Source organism: Microtus pennsylvanicus, chromosome 1 (assembly GCF_037038515.1).
Source record: "Microtus pennsylvanicus isolate mMicPen1 chromosome 1, mMicPen1.hap1, whole genome shotgun sequence".
Taxonomy (NCBI): Eukaryota; Metazoa; Chordata; class Mammalia; order Rodentia; family Cricetidae; genus Microtus; species Microtus pennsylvanicus.
In genome coordinates this window covers 19,698,232-19,715,278 of record NC_134579.1, presented here as the reverse complement: position 1 = coordinate 19,715,278, position 17,047 = coordinate 19,698,232, and the positions used below count along the sequence as shown (strand labels likewise).

General features: G+C 36.5%; 1 pseudogene; it reads left to right on the top strand.

Annotated features, from left to right (window-relative positions):
• Positions 1 to 16,747: 16,747 nt before the first annotated feature.
• Positions 16,748 to 16,843, top strand: LOC142842800 (U6 spliceosomal RNA; annotated as a pseudogene).
• Positions 16,844 to 17,047: the final 204 nt, after the last annotated feature.

The following is a 17,047-nucleotide window of genomic DNA, read 5'->3' as shown; positions in this document are numbered from 1 at the left end:
ACATATAGCTGAGTTGTCTTATTCATTAGGCTATGGTCATAAATAAAAAAAAACCATGAAAGTTGTTAGGCAAAGTATGATTAATTCATTGTCCCCATCCTTGACTTCATTTTTCTGATGTAAGTATACATCCTGAAGATTCAAAGTTCAGTTGACTGACTGTTTTTTATGTATAAAAGTGTTAGATCCTGAACTTCACAGACAACAGGGAGTAGAACCAAAGTCTAGAAACAAAAACAGATTTTGTTCCAAAACACCACTGAGAGAGAAGTTCTGGTTGGTCAGTGCTACAGAGAAAAAATTCTCTATAAACTCAAGAAAGGGCTACAAGTTTCTTTTAGTAGTCAAGAGTCACACACTGGGTAGAAAGTACATTTTGAGATTTAATGTGCTATGATTCCACGGTTTCTTGGGGGAGTTGATCTCAGGAATGTGTACGTGAGCCCAAACTAGAGGATTTATAACATTCAGATGTCTCCATGTCCTGAGATTTAGCACTCTCTGGGCGACTGTGTCCACAGAAAATACTGAATTTACAACTTCTGTTTACAGAGTACAGTATGGGAAGTCCTTCTCTATATGTGTTGCTTTTATTGGTTAATGAATAAATCTGCTTTTAGCCAATTGCTTAACAGAGTAAAGCCAGGTGGGAAATCTAAACAGATGTAGAAAAAGAGAGTAGGAAGAGTCAGGGAGTAGCCATACTGACACAGGAGAAATACACCTCAGCTAGATCCTGCTGAATCCTTACCGCTTGGCCACGACCTCGTGGTGATACACAAATTAATGGAGATGGGTTAGTTTGGATGCAAGATCCAGACAATAAGAAACTTGAGCTAATAAGGCCAAGAAGTGATTTTATAAATACAGTTTCTGTGTGGTTATTTCAAATCTGGGCAGTAGGGAACTCACAGGCAGCCTCTGCCTACAAGGGTGTTAGTTCAAAATGTTTATATAGTTGTGAGTTAGTTTAAACTGCTCTGCCTCTGTCTGTAAGAATGCAGGACAAAAGGAAAAAGTGACTATCAGTCCTAATAAACTCATAAGTATAGGCTACAAGTATACTTTTTCTCATTTCCTTGTGATCTTCATTAGGTTTATGATTCCTTCAAAATGCCTTATAAGGTTACCTTCCAAGATACATAATAAGTGATTCTTTCTTTCCACCCACAAGTTGTAGCCTGCCAAGCCACACATTATTTAGCTACATTGCCTATTCATTGTCAGGATGACTCTGTTTTTAATCTTTTACCTGTAACCATTCATTAGAGAAATGGAATATAACCCCTTTTGTGACTCCTGCATCCATTGAAAGATTTTGTTAGTATTAAAATTGTTAGGAAAAAAAACAGAGTGATGCAAAGGAGTTAAAATGGGATAGAAGGAAACCATCAAGAATAAGAAAGTCAGGAAGAAAACATCAAGAATGAGAGATTCAGAAGGCAAGAATCAAGAGTAAACACAGAGTTAGAAAGTGCACAGAAAGAACACAGAACTATGGAGAATAAAGAAGGAAACCATCAAGAGAGTGTGTGCATGTCTTTTTCCCCTGATTCATTCAGAGAGAAAAGTCTAGTACAGGCCATATGGATTTTTCCCTTCAAGTCCTTTGCAGCCTAGAGGGTGGTATTTTAGGCTGCAATATATTTGTATAATCTAATACATCTATTGAAGTATGTTTATTGAACTATTCTTTCATACCAGGAAGGAATACAACTTTATTGTTGGGAGTGATTTTTCTAATGTAAGGTTTAGGTTCAGATTATAAGTACTTACAAAAATTCACCCTCTGTGTTTATCAGAGAGATCATTCTATGTTGTTGTTTACTTGGGATTGTGCCTATACAGTTTCAGAATCTGAAAAGTATTGGCCTTATAAAACGGATTTGGTAGCACGTTTACTTTTCTCTTTAACAAGATACTTTGATTAACATTAATGCTATTTCTTGTTTCAAATTCAGGTAGACTTCAACATTGGATTTATCTATGCTTGGCTATCTTTTAGTTCAAAGACAACATGGCTTCACTCTTACTGTTTCTTGCAGGTCTATTTACATTGTTTACTTCATAGTTATTTAACTTTTATAGATCATATATATCTAGAAATTCATCCACTTATTTCAGACTTTTCAGATGATCATAGCATGCCTTTATAAATTTCTAGACTTTATTGGTACTGTTTGCAAAGTAACTTGCCTAATTTAGATATCCTCTCCCTTTTAGTTAGTTTAGCAAATAATTTGATTAGCTGTCTTATATTTTCAAGGAAACAATTCTTTATTTCATTTCTTCATTTTTAATTTTTGTCATTGATTTATGCCCTATTTTCAATTACTTTTTCCTTTGCTTTAATTGAGATTTAGCTTGCCCTTGTTTTTTTTTTTCATGGCCCCAAGATGCATACTTTAACTTATTTAATTGATTTCTGATTTATAATAATAGCACTTATAGCTTTAAAGTTTCCCATTAAAATATTTTCATTGTGTCTTGTGTATCTGTATAAAAAGTGTTTTTATTTCTTGCTGGATTGAGCTACTAACCCATTTATCATTCAGGAGTCTTCTAATTCCCATGAGTTTGCACACTCTTTGCTGTTTCCACATGTTGATACTAGTTCTATTTTATCATGGATTAATAAAATGCAATATAGTTTTTGATTTTAATATTACTAAGACTGATTTTATGCTCTATTATACTATTATTTTAAAGAAAGTTCCATGGGCTGCTAAGAAATAATGTTTTCCGCACTATATGGATAGAATGTTCTTTAGAAGTTTGTTAGGTCTACTTGACATACATTGTAATTTAAAGCAGATGCTTTCTTGCTTTTCTTTACTATTTTGTGTCAGAATTGGTGGTATATGTCGTGATGAGAATGGGGCATAGAAATCAAATTATTTTGGATTGGAATAATTTTTATGTTCACAACTAGAATTATTTGTTTCTTTGTACTCGCTCTGTCTCTATGTGTAGAGATTGCTTCTCAATCTTTGCCAGTCACTCTTATAAGACTCTGGAATTTTGTTTTCTAAATTATAAAATTTCTCTTTTACTTGCTATTTAAATTTATTAATTTAATATGAAAGCATCCCTAGATTATTTACCAGATATTCTAGCAGGTCAGGCCTGTGTGTTGTTCATCTTTTCACATACTCATAAGGAGTACCCAATGTCATCACACTGTTTAAAAAATGGGTAACTCATCACTTAAATAGTTCATATTATGCAGAGATACCACTTCAGGCCACTATAGCAGGCACAGAAAAATTGAACAGGATGAGACAAGAATGAAGCTCAGTTCAGCCCAATTTTATGGTAACCAGTGCTGCATCAGAACGTCGAGTTAGACAAGACCATTTTTCTTTATTTTATTTTAAGATTTTTTATTACTTTATAAACAATACAAGTCAAAGTTTGCACTTCCTTCCCTCTTCCCACTTCCCTCCTGCTCCCCCACACATCCTCTCCCCAACTCTCTCCAGTCCTAAGAGAGGGCAAGGTACCCTGCCCTGTGGGAAGTCCAAGGTCCTTCCCCTTATGACCAGGCTTGGGAAGGAATTCATCCAAAGAGAATAGGATTCCAAAAAGCCAGTACATTCAGTAGAGACAAATCCCAGTGCCATTATCATTGGCCCCCTCAGTCTGCTCCAATTGTCAACCACATTCAGAGTGTCCAGTTTGATTCCATACTCGTTCAGTCCCAGTCCAGCTGGCCTTGGTGAGCTTCCATTAGTTCTGTCCCACCGTCTCCATGGGTGGATGTAACCCTAGTAGTCCTGACTTCCTTGCTCATGTTCTCCCTCCTTCTGCTCTTCATCTGGACCTTGGGAGCTCAGTCCAGTGCTCCAATGTGGGTCTCTGTCTCTATCTCCATCAGTCACCTGATGAAGATTCTATGGTGATATTCAAGATGGTCATCAGTCTGACTATGGGACAAGGCCAGTTCAGACACCTTCTCCTCCACTGTCCAGGGTCCTAGCTGGGATCATCCCCATGAACTCCTGGGAACCCCTCCAGAGCCAAGCCTCTTGCCAACCTCAAAATGGCTCCCTCAATTAAGATATCTTCTTCCCTGTCCCCATATCTGTCCTTCCTCCATTTCTACTATCCCACTCTCCCAAGGTCTCTCCAACCCTCCCTTCTCCCCTCTCCTTCCCCCTCTGCCTTTCCTCCCACCCTCCCTACCCCCATGCTCCTAACTTTTGCCTGGCAATCTTGTCTGCTTCCAATTTCTAGGAGGATCTATATGTTTTTCTTTGCATTCACCGTATTACTAGCTTCTATAGGATCACTAACTATAGTCTCAATGTCCTTTGTTTATGACTAGATTCCACTGATGAGTGATTTCATATTTTTGGGTTTGGGTTATCTCACTCAGGATAGTGTTTTCTACTTCCATCCATTTGCATGCAAAATTCAAGATGTCATTGTTTTTTACTGCTGAGTAGTAAGGTCAAGTAACATAAAAAGGTAAACCCATCAAAATTACACCTAATTTCTCAATGAAACCATGAAAGCCAAAAGGTGTTCACATAGATGTGCTGCAGACACTAAGAGACCATGGATGAAAGCCCATACTACTATACCCAGCAAAGCTTTCTTTCACCATCAATGGAGAAAACAAGTTATTCCATGACAAAAAACAGATTTAAGCAAACCCAGCTTTACAGAAAGTACTAGAAGGAAAAACTCAACCCAAGGAAGCCAATAACACCCAAATAGCACAGATATCTGATAACCTTCCACCAACACAACTCAAAGAAGGGAAATACACAAACACTACCACCAAAAAAATAATAATAACTGGAGCTAACAGCCACTGGTCATTAATATTGCTTAATATCAATAGACTCAATTCACCTATAAAAAGGCACAGGTTAAGAGAATAGATATGGAAACAGTATCCAGCATTCTGCTGTTTATAAGAAACACACCTCAACCTTAAAGGCAGACATCTACTAAGAGTAAAGGGTTAGGAAAAGGTTTTTCAATCAAACGGACCTAAGAAACAAGCAGATGTGTCTATCCTAATATCTAACAAAATATCTCCATCCCTTCCCTGGCTAGCTCATTGACTCCATCAGGCAGCAAGAGCTTAGGTCACTTCTGCTCTCAGCCCTTCAGGACTGGATCATCTACATCCTCATCCACAGCATCTGTGCTAGTACAAATCTGTTGCCCAGGTGATGTGCAGGGAACCCTCTGAAAAGTACTGCAGCTGGTGAGAGTCAGGAGCCACTCTCCCCATCTCATGCCCTTGATGTGAATTCTCCTGCCTGGCAAGGGGTAATAGCGGAAAGCATCTTTTCTTCAAATACTCCACCACATGACAGACGAAGGAGATTATGGTCAGCTTTCCTACTCTCACACATTCATAACTGACTCCTCAGTTTCCCTGCCAACTAGGTCAGCTCTACTGTACTGCCCAGGTGGAGTGCATGTGGTGAGCAGCAGGGTCAGTTATGTCTATTGCTGCAGCCAGGGAGGGGTGGGGGCCAATTCTTTGCAGCCCTATCATCAGTGCCTTCTGTGGTGACAGGATACATAGATATCAAAACTAAGATGTTGCCCTTCACAGCAGTCCAGGTACATATACCACCATGTGTTGAGATAGGGAGCTGCGGGCTGCATCCCTAGCACCCGGCCGCCCGCATGGCTAGCTTTACCCGAAATAATTATACGGAAACTGTATTCTTTTAAACACTGCCTGTATTTAGACAAAAGGGGGGATTAACTGGTTTGATGAGATGATTGGCATTTGTGAATTACTGTTTTTAGAAAATTGTATTAGTACTGTTACCTGCATATTGATATGTTGAATATTGAATGTGAGTGTTCCTACCTCTATTTTTGTATAAGAGTATGCTTATAACTTTGTCTATATTGTATTGATACATCTACCATATTACAATGTACATTTCTACCTCTGATACTATTTTATAATAACATTGTTTACGTTTGATATGTAATGACATTGTTTACAGTTGAAGATCATTGTCTTCATATATTGCACAGTTGTTTATTCTTTTAGTCTTCAGGTTTGATAGGTATTGAGAATTATATGTTTGTCATATTTATTTTTAGGTTAATCAGGTATTTTAGATACATAGAGATTATATTTAGTATAGATAGTATAATCTTCAGCCTCTTTGAAGAGCTGTAGAAAATGGCCTTTAATCTAACCTAGAATTCTGTGCCAACGAGACACAATTACTCCTGACAACGCCACTCTACTCCCGAGAGAACGTTGAGCACCAAAGACACCCCACTGTGAGCTTGTCTTCTTGGCAGAACTGGCCTTTGGGTTAAGAAAAGCCCATACCTCAACTTCTGACAAAGATACAGAATATCCCTAAGTGGATGAAACAGGATTGTCTTATCCTGCCAAGACAGGATAGGATAGTTCTAAGAAAGTTCCTTGCCTTTAATAATGGTATGTCAGTTATGTTAGGCCTTAGCCAAAGTTGGTTGACTCAATATTGCAAACGAGACTTTGGGTGATTGCCCAGGTAGTCAGTTGTCTCTGTCAATTGTTGCACATTTTGGATATCTCTCGTTTGTTAAGTCATATTTATTCCCTTCTCAGATCTTTGATGGAGTTGAAGATTATTTAATTGTAGTTACTCTCTACATTATTTAGACTCCTTGAGATAGAATGTCTAGCAAAACTTTTGTTCTCAATATTGTTTGTTATATTTATTATTTTTTATTATTGTATATAGTTGTATTTGGGTTGGTTCTGTCTTATTTAGACAAAAGAGGGAGATGTAGGGTTAAGCCCAGCCTTAGGGGGCGTGTTCGCCTCGGGGTAATATTTATCTATAAATCTGCCCGGTGTGCGCCCACCCCTCTTTCTGCTTCCTGTTTCTCTGTGGGAACCATGGTACTGTAAGTCTATTTCTACATTAAAGCTGTATATATTTTTTTACAATCTGTCTGCATTCACTTTATGCCTGTACAACCATGGCGTTGGGTAGAAAGCAGGCCATCCATCTTAACTTGCTCCTCAAAGCCTTGACCACTTTAGATCTGCCTCTCTACACAGGACATGAACCATTCTGCTTCTGCCTCTCCCTCTTTCCCACACCTCACAATATATTTGCTCACGATAAATGCTGGTGATTTTTTTCCTTCACACCCAGGGCAAACTATCACAGACAGGCATGTAGGTATCCATTAGCTCAGTCCTAATGGTGGGTAGACATACTTTAAATCAAAGTGTTCATAAATAGACTTGGACTGTTTAAACATCTCTTAGGAAATGATGGTATCAAAGAACAGTAAGAAATATCTTAGGATTTTCTAAGATTTTACATTTTAGCAGTTTAAATTAAAGCTCATCTCCCCCTTTTTATTGAAAATAGATTCTTTCCTCATGTCATGTATCTTTATTACTGTTTCCTGTCCAGCTCTCTCCTACTCTGGCTTCTCCCCAACTTTCTGACCATATGAATCCACTCTCTTCTCTTCTCTTGTTGAAATAGGAGCGGTGGGCTGTGTTCCCAGCAGGCTGTGTCCCTGGCACCCGGCTGCCCTCATGGCTAGCTTTACCAGAAATACTTACACGGAAACTGTATTCTTTTAAACACCGCTTGGCCCATTATATCTAGCCTTTTCTTGGCTAACTCTCGCACCTGGACTAGCCCATTTCTAATAATGTATGTAGCCCACGATCTGGCTTACCAGGAATGATCTTAACCTGCATCTGTCTGGAGTGGGAGAATCATGGCGACTCCTGATTCAGCTTCTTTCTCCCAGCATCCTGTTCTGTTTACTCCACCCACCTAAGGGTGGGCCTATCAAATGGGCCTAGCAGTTTCTTTATTGCTTAACCAATGAAATCAACAGATTGATATATGACACTCCCACATCATTCTCTCATTAGAAAGAGCAAACTTCTAGCAGATGAAAGCAAAACATAACAAAATAAAATGTAGCAAGATTAAAAAAAACTAAAACAAAAGTATCTCATTTTAGTTGGACAATGCAAACAAACTTCCATTTAGAAAAGAGCCCAAGAGAAAGCACAACAATCAGAGACTCACTTGCTCATTTAATCCTCTGGAGGCCCATAAAATCATTATAGCAAATGCTATAATTGGCAATCAGAAGACCTGGTGAAAACACGGGCAGACTCTGCTCCTGATGCTACAGTCTCTGCAACATTATATGAGATTTTCTCTGTGGATTTAGAGGGTCTTGTACTCCTCATGTCCTTTATATTCTTTGGCATTGCAGCTGGCCAGTTTAAGTCTCTAAACTTGATAAAGAATATTTTAATCTTAATATATTTTCATATCAAATGCATATTTAATCATAGTAATGACTTTATTATTGATATTCTTGCAGCACTGAGGTAGGAATTTTATAAAATACTTAAAATGCTCTTTAAAAAGTTAAATATCTTCTTATTATTTTCTTGTGTATCTTAGTTATGCATGTCTTAGTTATAAGGTTTCATTGATGTGAAAAGACATGATGATCATAGCAACTCTTATAAAGAAATCATTTCTTTGGGTTTATCTTACAGTTTGAGAAGTTTAATTCGTTTTCCTCATGTTGGGATATAGCAGTATGCAGGCAGACATGGTACAAGAGCAGAGCTGAGAGTTTAATATCTTGATTATCAGGCAGCAAAAACAACTGTGTCACTAAGTATAGGAGTCCTCAAAGCCCACCCCTACAGTACATATTTCCTTCAATCCTCACCCACTCCAGCAAAGCCACACCTCTTAATAGTTGCACACCCTACTTTGGTCATTTTCTTTCTAACTACCACAGTGTGTTTATTCTACATGTATGCATGTGTCCACCATATTTGTGACTGCTGCCTCCAGAGGCCAAAAGAGGCATGCAATTCCCTGAATCTGGAGTTACAGACAGCCGCAAGCTGCTATGTGAAAACTAAATCCAGGTCTTTTGCAAAAGCAGCCATTGGGTTTCACTGTTTAGCCATCTCTTCAGCACCCTTTAGACATTCTTTATGTTACAATTTAAGAAAACCAGTTAGACAGTGCCTTAACAGTGTTCTCAATTTTATTACTTTTCTTTTTAAGCAGTAAGCTGACGGGGTCCAGTGGAGATCCTTAAACAATACAGGCTGATTCTAGGACAGAAGTTTGTTCTTTGAAAACTGTCAATGGGGTCCCATTGATGAGGGCAACACCCATACAACTACTGAAAGTAGAGAGGTCACACTGGTGTCTGCATGGAGCCTTCACCATATGTTCTAGACTCTTTGGATGAAGACAGTACTCTGCAGACTACAGAAAAAATAACCTGGACACTAATCAACTTCCTAAACCATGACTTTGCTCCCTTGTCCTATATTCATATCAGATTCTCAGATGACTTGTTTCTCAGAAATAACATGTAATGACTTGTAAAACCATATTCCTTGCTGACTATCTGTTCCAATTATTATTGGGTTTATTGCTAATATCATGTAGAGTGATAGTGATAGGAGAAACAGAAGAATTTTGTCTTTCTATTTTTTAATGCATTAAGCAAGAAACAAATGGTGCGTAATCTAAAGAATGCAACTACAATTTCTCTTATGTTTATAGCTGAGAGTTTTGCAAAAGATATCAAATCCTGGCTTGCAACTCTCTGTTAATAGTCACTCAATAGAATTTACATTATGCTTGCCGTGACAATAGTAAGCAAGTTTCATCATGACCCTAGTATCATTTCTAGTGGCATAATAGAGAAGTTGCAGTTCTATTCGAACAAACTAAAAACATTAAGTGTATAGTGGCTAAGCAAAAATCAGAAAATAATTACTAGTGATATACCTTTCTTTTTCCCTTCACAGCACTGACAGCTAAAGGCTACCAAAGCAACGGGGAAGACAAGTTATTTGCAAACATAAAACATAATTCCCACCTGAATACAAGCAAGTCTTGCCCTGGGAAGCCAAGGAAGGAAGCAAGGATACTTGGTGAGTGAAAGATAAGGAAATATAATTTTCCAGCTAAGTAAACGAGAAGAAATGAGAGGCACATTGCTATTTGGATACAAGTGATATACACTTTTTTTCTTTTCTTCAAAGAATGATATGGTGTCTGCACATTCTAGTTTATTCATCTCCAAGGACTGACATTAACAAGTCATGTAACTATAAACAACTCATTTTTATAGCCTTATCTTTTTCTTCCAAAATGTAAGTGAGAGATTTCTAATAGGCAGTAATTTCCCCTGCTGATACCCGCCATGAACACCAGGACAAACATCATGCTCAAAACAGTGCACCTATGAGTGTTTAAAATTGAGTACAGTTAAATATATGGCTCTTAATACTCAAGTCATAGAGAAAACTCATGTTTTTGTTCTCAAATATAAGGAGACTATTTGCTACACAGCTTTTCACTCATTGATCAACTTGTATTTATTACATATATATGTGTGTGTGTGTGTGTGTGTGTGTGTGTGTGTGTGTGTGTGTGTATTCAATAGGAAACAAGTTGTGCATAATTTCAAGCATGCAGCTGCAATTTCTCTTATTATTAAAGCTGAGAGTTTTGCAAAACAAAATCCTGGATTGCAATTCTCATCTAATAGTCAATCAATAGAATTTATTTTATGTTTGTTTTCACAATAGGAAAATAGCTTCATATATATTATATGATTATCCATTATTCACCACTTTTTGTACGTGGATCTGGGACATAACAAGGAACAAATAAATTTCCCTACTGTCCAAAGTATACCCTACTTCTGCAGTTTTTCAGGTTTATTGGCCTAGATAGGATTCTGCTGTTAGGATAACTGCAGGTTTATACCACTTATGTTGTGTTCATATAAATATCAAAGTCTAACTGTCAGTTTTATTCCAGAAGCTAATATACAGGGAATTCTATTCCCTATTGTGATGGTATTTCGGAAGAGGGGCTTTGAGAGGTAGATGTCATGTTCAAAAGCTTATTGGTTCTTATATAAAATATAAAAGGCATTTTAAGGATATGATTTGTCAATTCTTCCATGAGATGGAATGAAAAAACTATATGTGACTGTAAAGTAGGTCTTCTTGTCAGGAACAAATATTCTGTAACTTTGCCTGTGGAATTTCTGACCTCTGTAATAATCATGAGTGAATTTACACTGATTAGAAGTTCCTCGGTGAAGACTGTTATAGCAACCTGAATGGAAAGACTGAGATAATGTTTACACTGTCATGTTGTCTCGCTTCTTTCATTCCACTTTCTCTACTGGATATTGATGAGACACAGAGTGATGTAAATCACGTTAAAGCTTAAGGCAGATTATTGTATTTTTGAACCGTATAAACAAAATTATAGCACATACAGAAAAGAAGCGATAATGATCTAGGGAGTAACGATTTGTTCAGGCAACTATAACAAAAAGCACTGAGTAAGTAAATAAAAAAGAGACATTTGTTATCCTGTAGTGCTGTACTTTGGGAGCCCACAAGCGAGGAGTCAGTAAGGTTGGTTTCATTCTTGCTTGCATATGTTCACTCCTACAATACCCTCACATGGCTAACCTTGTGTAGAAAGACTCACTTTAACCCTTCTTTGTCCACATAGGACACCTGCTTAACCGAATGTGTGTTCAGTGTTAAGGTACCACTTGACCTTAATTATCTTTTCAGATGTCAAGTGTCCAAACATAGTTACAGAGGGGTTGTCCTATAAGCATGTGTCTTACATATGGTTTCTATTGCTGTGATGAAATACCATGATTAAAAACAAGTTGAGGAGGAAGGAGTCTATTTGACTTACACTCTTAAATTATATTCCTTCAATGAAGGTAATCAGGATAGGAACTTAAGCAGGGATGAAACTTGGAGGCAGGAACTAATGCAGAGTTCATGGAGGGCTGTTGCTTCTTTGCTTGCTCACAAACTTTTACTCAACTTGCTTTCTTATGGATTCCAAAACTACCAGCTCAGCAACAAAACCACCCACAACAGTGAGCTGGAAACTCCCCCCATCAATCACTAATGAGGAAAACAATCCACAGTCAGAACTTTTGGAGGATTTATTCAATTTAGGTTCTCTCTTCTCAGATAACTGTAGTTTGTGTCAAGTTAACATAAAACTAGCCAACATATTAATACTTTATTGGCATAATTTAGTGTTGACTTGGGTTATATTATAGTTCTTCCTGTTTATTGATTAGATATAAGGCTTAAACTCATATAAAAACCAACTATTTAATTTTATTTATATTTTCATAGTAAAATAAAGCATAAATTAGAATTAATGTACACATGGGATTATACTCACCATAGAAACCACAAGGGACTACATACAAAGTTCATTGGCTGATGTGAATACCTGCTCTTTAATTTTTGGTGAGTAGTGTCCCAGAGAACCTCACAAAACACATATCCATACACTTGGTTACACATTGGAATATGTGGCGAGACCTGACACTGAAAACAGAATGCACACTGGCCAAAGGATTTGAAGAAATCAAGCCTCCTACTATCGAATGTTCACAGTATTGGTAGGTACTATGTAGTCTGCAGCTATGAAAATAAGCCATCAACCTAGCGGGGATCACTAAGAACTGTAATAATGCTAGTGTAACAATGTATGTCCGTGGGTACAACAGGATCATGAGAGACAGGGATAAGTATCTGCTCCCTGATTGAATATAAAGCCCAGAATACAGGATGAAACACAGACTTAGTACTGCAAACTTTACCTAGAGAACTTACTGGCCCCAGGTGGGAGCCTACAACTATTATTCTGCTAAATGAACATAGTATTAAACTGTTTTTCAAATTTATGACTACAGGGTATTTCTCAAGATTCCTGCTCTATAGTATTCACACTGTAACATAATATATAATATAATTCCTCTGTTGAGCTGTGGGGTAAATCTTGGACTTGATGCAAGTCATTAGATTAATATATAGATGAAAATCACTTGCTGATGCAATTGAGATTTCAGATTCTTATGGTTCTTGAGTTAACTTAGATAGTGGCTGTTCTTACTGGATCTGAACTAACAAATAAAATAGTCTACAAAAATATACAAGACATTACCTAAAGTCAGAACTTTCCTCTTTGTCACTGACTTCTTGTTAGTAGGTAGATTCCCATTTCGAGTAGCCATGATGGAAAATGAAACCCTGTAAAGAACTCTGTAAGTATCCAAATTTACCAGACTTTCACTTTCAAGGTAATGAAGCACATGTCCTATAGCCTCAAATCAATCATTCTTTTCACCAAACACATTTAGTATGTGCATTAATATCCCAGTAAATTATTGTAAAAATATGGTTATAACCCGTAACCTCACTACATCGAAAATACATGGAAGCAAATAATATAGTTTAAAATGCAATTGGAAATTTAACCTTTATAACATTTATCTACTTAATTATATTTAATGTAGGAATATGTGTCTGGCAATATATTTGTCACAGTGTCCCTATGGAGTACTTGGGAGGATTGATTTTTACTTTCCGTCATGTAGGTTCCCAGGATAAAATTTGGTTTACGAGTAGGCTTTGCTGCAAGAGCCATCTTGCTGTCCACATAACTGACATTTTGATCTATGTGAAGAAAGATTACACACACAGACATATGTATATTTAATATATATTATATATATATATTATAAATGATGGCATGTCACTTATTTTCTGATAGTTTTGCAGCATTAAAAATAGCTGTCTTCAGAAGTTGCAGACCCTTTAAATATAATACTAATCAGAGTTTACTATTCTAGGATATCCAATCTGCAATCAGTCCAAATCTGAACAATGAAATTAAGATAAGCCAAGGATGGAAAACTTTCTGCTTTCCTGTGTCCTTTGCAGAAGCAGCATGGTATGGGTCTAGGAAAGGGAATGGCATCAGTAAACCAGGGCATGCAGAAGATTGGCTATAAAATGGTCTTCTTTTTCTATGGAGTACAATTGATTATAATTTTGCACATTCTCTGGCAAGAACAAAGTACCTACATCATGCCCTCAAACTACCAGGTATGACGGTAGTTGCTTTTGACTAAATGAGCCTCCTTCAACTTACTTACTGGTAAACAACACCTCCACTCTATGTATACTCAGATAAAAATATCTCTCAAGTGTATGACTATATGGACAAGAGAGAGAAAGTTCATATTGACCTTGACTCAATGTTAAGGAAGATGAAATGGGACACAGTTCTGGTCCAAAACTTAGTAGGCACAGGAATAGCTCAGCCATGACTGTTGGAAATCCAAAGATTAATGAACACAGTTCCCAGGTGGACTTAGACCTAGGACATTTAGAAAAATCTATATCTAGGCTGGAAATATACATTGACTCCCTCTTAGAGGAAGTCCTACAGAATTGAAAGCGACTAGACCCCCTTTATATGTAAAAGAGATACTTTGCATGGCCTTATGGGAATTTGCTGTTTCCATGCCAACCTATGGATAATTGGATAAATCTTTTCCATGGACAGAAACAAACAAACAAAAAAACTCAAAGAAAGGGAAAAAAAAAGGAGACATAGATCAGATGATTGGTATCAGTTTCTGCTTGTCTGGTCCCCATGACTGTCAGCATCAGTGGACTATTTCTTCTTATGCTGGTGAGTCTACAGTTGTAACCTTGCATCCTCAACTGCATTGTCAACCACATCAGAAAATAAACTTAGTAAGGACTACGAATGATGTCCTCTTAGAACAAGATGAGACTAAAATTTGACACATGAATATAGAACCTGGAGAATGTGACTGGGCAACACAGTTCAGAGGTTTCTCCATTTTGCATTCTTGCTGGGTCCATTCAATTTTAACCAGAATTCAATCTCCTTGATAAAGAACCCCGCAGAAAATCATTCTATTCTATTGTAGGGCCTAAGGTCAAGATGTCCGAGCTAGGTTATCTTAGCTTCTATTAAAGTACCATCTTGTGCAGAAACCCTCCTGTTAACTCTTATCTTAGTTTCTGTTACACTGCTTGATTCTCTGAAGGCCCCATGTAGTTGCTGAGTGAAATGCCAGGATAAAGCTTTTACCTTTCAGAATCCTGTGATCTCAACACACAGAGCTATACTTAAGTCCTAAGTGTAGAGTGTTGTCCCAGCCATCTGGAATAAAGATTTTTCAGTTGGTTATAAACTGTGGCTGAATAGCCATCTTTTATGGGCTCCCCATAACAATCTGAAATGTTATTTGCACAGAAAGTAAATTGAAAATATAAACAATGTCTGCCTAAATCTCTAAATAGTATTTGTTAAACAATATTATCTTACCAAAAACGTACCAGAAATATTACTCAGCAAAGTAACCTCATTAGAATAAATCTTTTATTTTTTTAATGTTGACTGCTGCAACAAAATATTAAAATATATTTTAATGTAATTTACATAAACCTACAGTAGACTGGATGTGTCCAGAATTTCACAACCTAAGATCTTATAATTCTTGATTTTGACCTTACAAATCTTGTGGTGCCTCAACTCCTGGGAAGCAGTCCTATTCTTTTAGATCTAAGATTAAAGCTCTCAGTCTGACTCTGCACAGTTCTACTCAGTGACAAAAACCTAGGCTAGAGTTCACAGTTTTATACTAGGGGAATTTATTTTTATGGTAAATTCATATAACGTCAAAATGAAAATGAAACCTGAGGAATTTGTTAATATTGTGAAGAGTCAATCTCTAAGATTACCTAAGTTCGGAAATAGCATCTAAGGGAAATTCTTTTTATCAGAATGTGAAATTTTCTCCAGTATCTGAAGCAAACTCAAAAGTATCAACAGATTATGCCATTAATAAATTTCCGTGCTGGAACTAAGTTGCCATAAAGGACAGTAGCATCAGCCTGAACTCTATAGTCTCCATGATGATTGGATGCCCTATATGATGGAATAAGTTACAACTTTAATGGACAAATAATGAGCCTCTATTAAAATAAAGGATATCATCAATCAAAGCACTGTAGTATAACCATAAACTTGTGACAACATAATGGCCACGAGGACACAAGCTTTATAAATCTTATATGGTGCCGTATCACTTCACTAAGAGACACTACTAAATATATCCCTGTGGAAATGAATTGTGAGTATGATAAAGGTTCTGGGATATTCACTTAAGATAATAGCTAGGTTCATCTTGTGATAGTCGCTAGTCAACTTTTAATCTCACTTAGTCTTGAACCTTGCTTCAGCTCAGACAAATGTTTAATTGCATTTCATTCTGAGTCTTCCACTTGTCTAAAATACTATAGGAAAGAAAGGAGAAAGAGAGAGAACGTTTTAAGAAAACACATATTCTCTCCTTAAAATAGGTTTAGTATTTTCCCCCTCAGTGTTTGTACTTGCTAAATTCATTTAAACCCTATTCATTTAAACCAGATTTTCTGTCTTTGCTCAGAGTTGTAAAACTATTTGATATTCATTTCTTTGATTTGTGGATTTTATTATTTCCAGTAAAATTTCAATTCCAATTTAATAAAACTTTTAGGCAAAACAAGAAGTGATTTAGTATGGTACTTATAAACCATTCTCTAAGATTTTAGAAATAAAAATGTATAAGAGAACAGTAGAAATTAATGATAACTATTTAGAAGAAATTACATATCTATTGTTAAGCTCTTCTCTTATATATGATGTATATAAGTTCTACATGATGTATATAAGTTTTACCTGACTATTTAGAGATCTGTGATACACTCTTATGACAATGACCTCACTCTACAGCTATAATCTTTTTTCTAAAGTCATTTGATGTAATGCCATGTTAAACAGTATAAAAGGCATCCACTGAAGACTTCTAACCTATGCTCACTTTGGAAGTACATACATTAAAATTGGAATGATACAGAGATGAGCATGCCAAGGATGACACTCAAATTCATGAAGCATTAAAAAAGACTTCTAAACTAAAATTAAGTAAAATTTAATTATTTTATAGTCATAGTTTTTAAAATGTCAATATGTACAAATACTGCTTAATTTTTAAAATATGTGTGTATTCAATATGTAGAAATAAACCACTTAATCATCTTCTATTTATGAAAATCTGTACTTCAAATTTTTAGATAGGATATAAATAATTAAGTGATATGTGTTAACAAGGA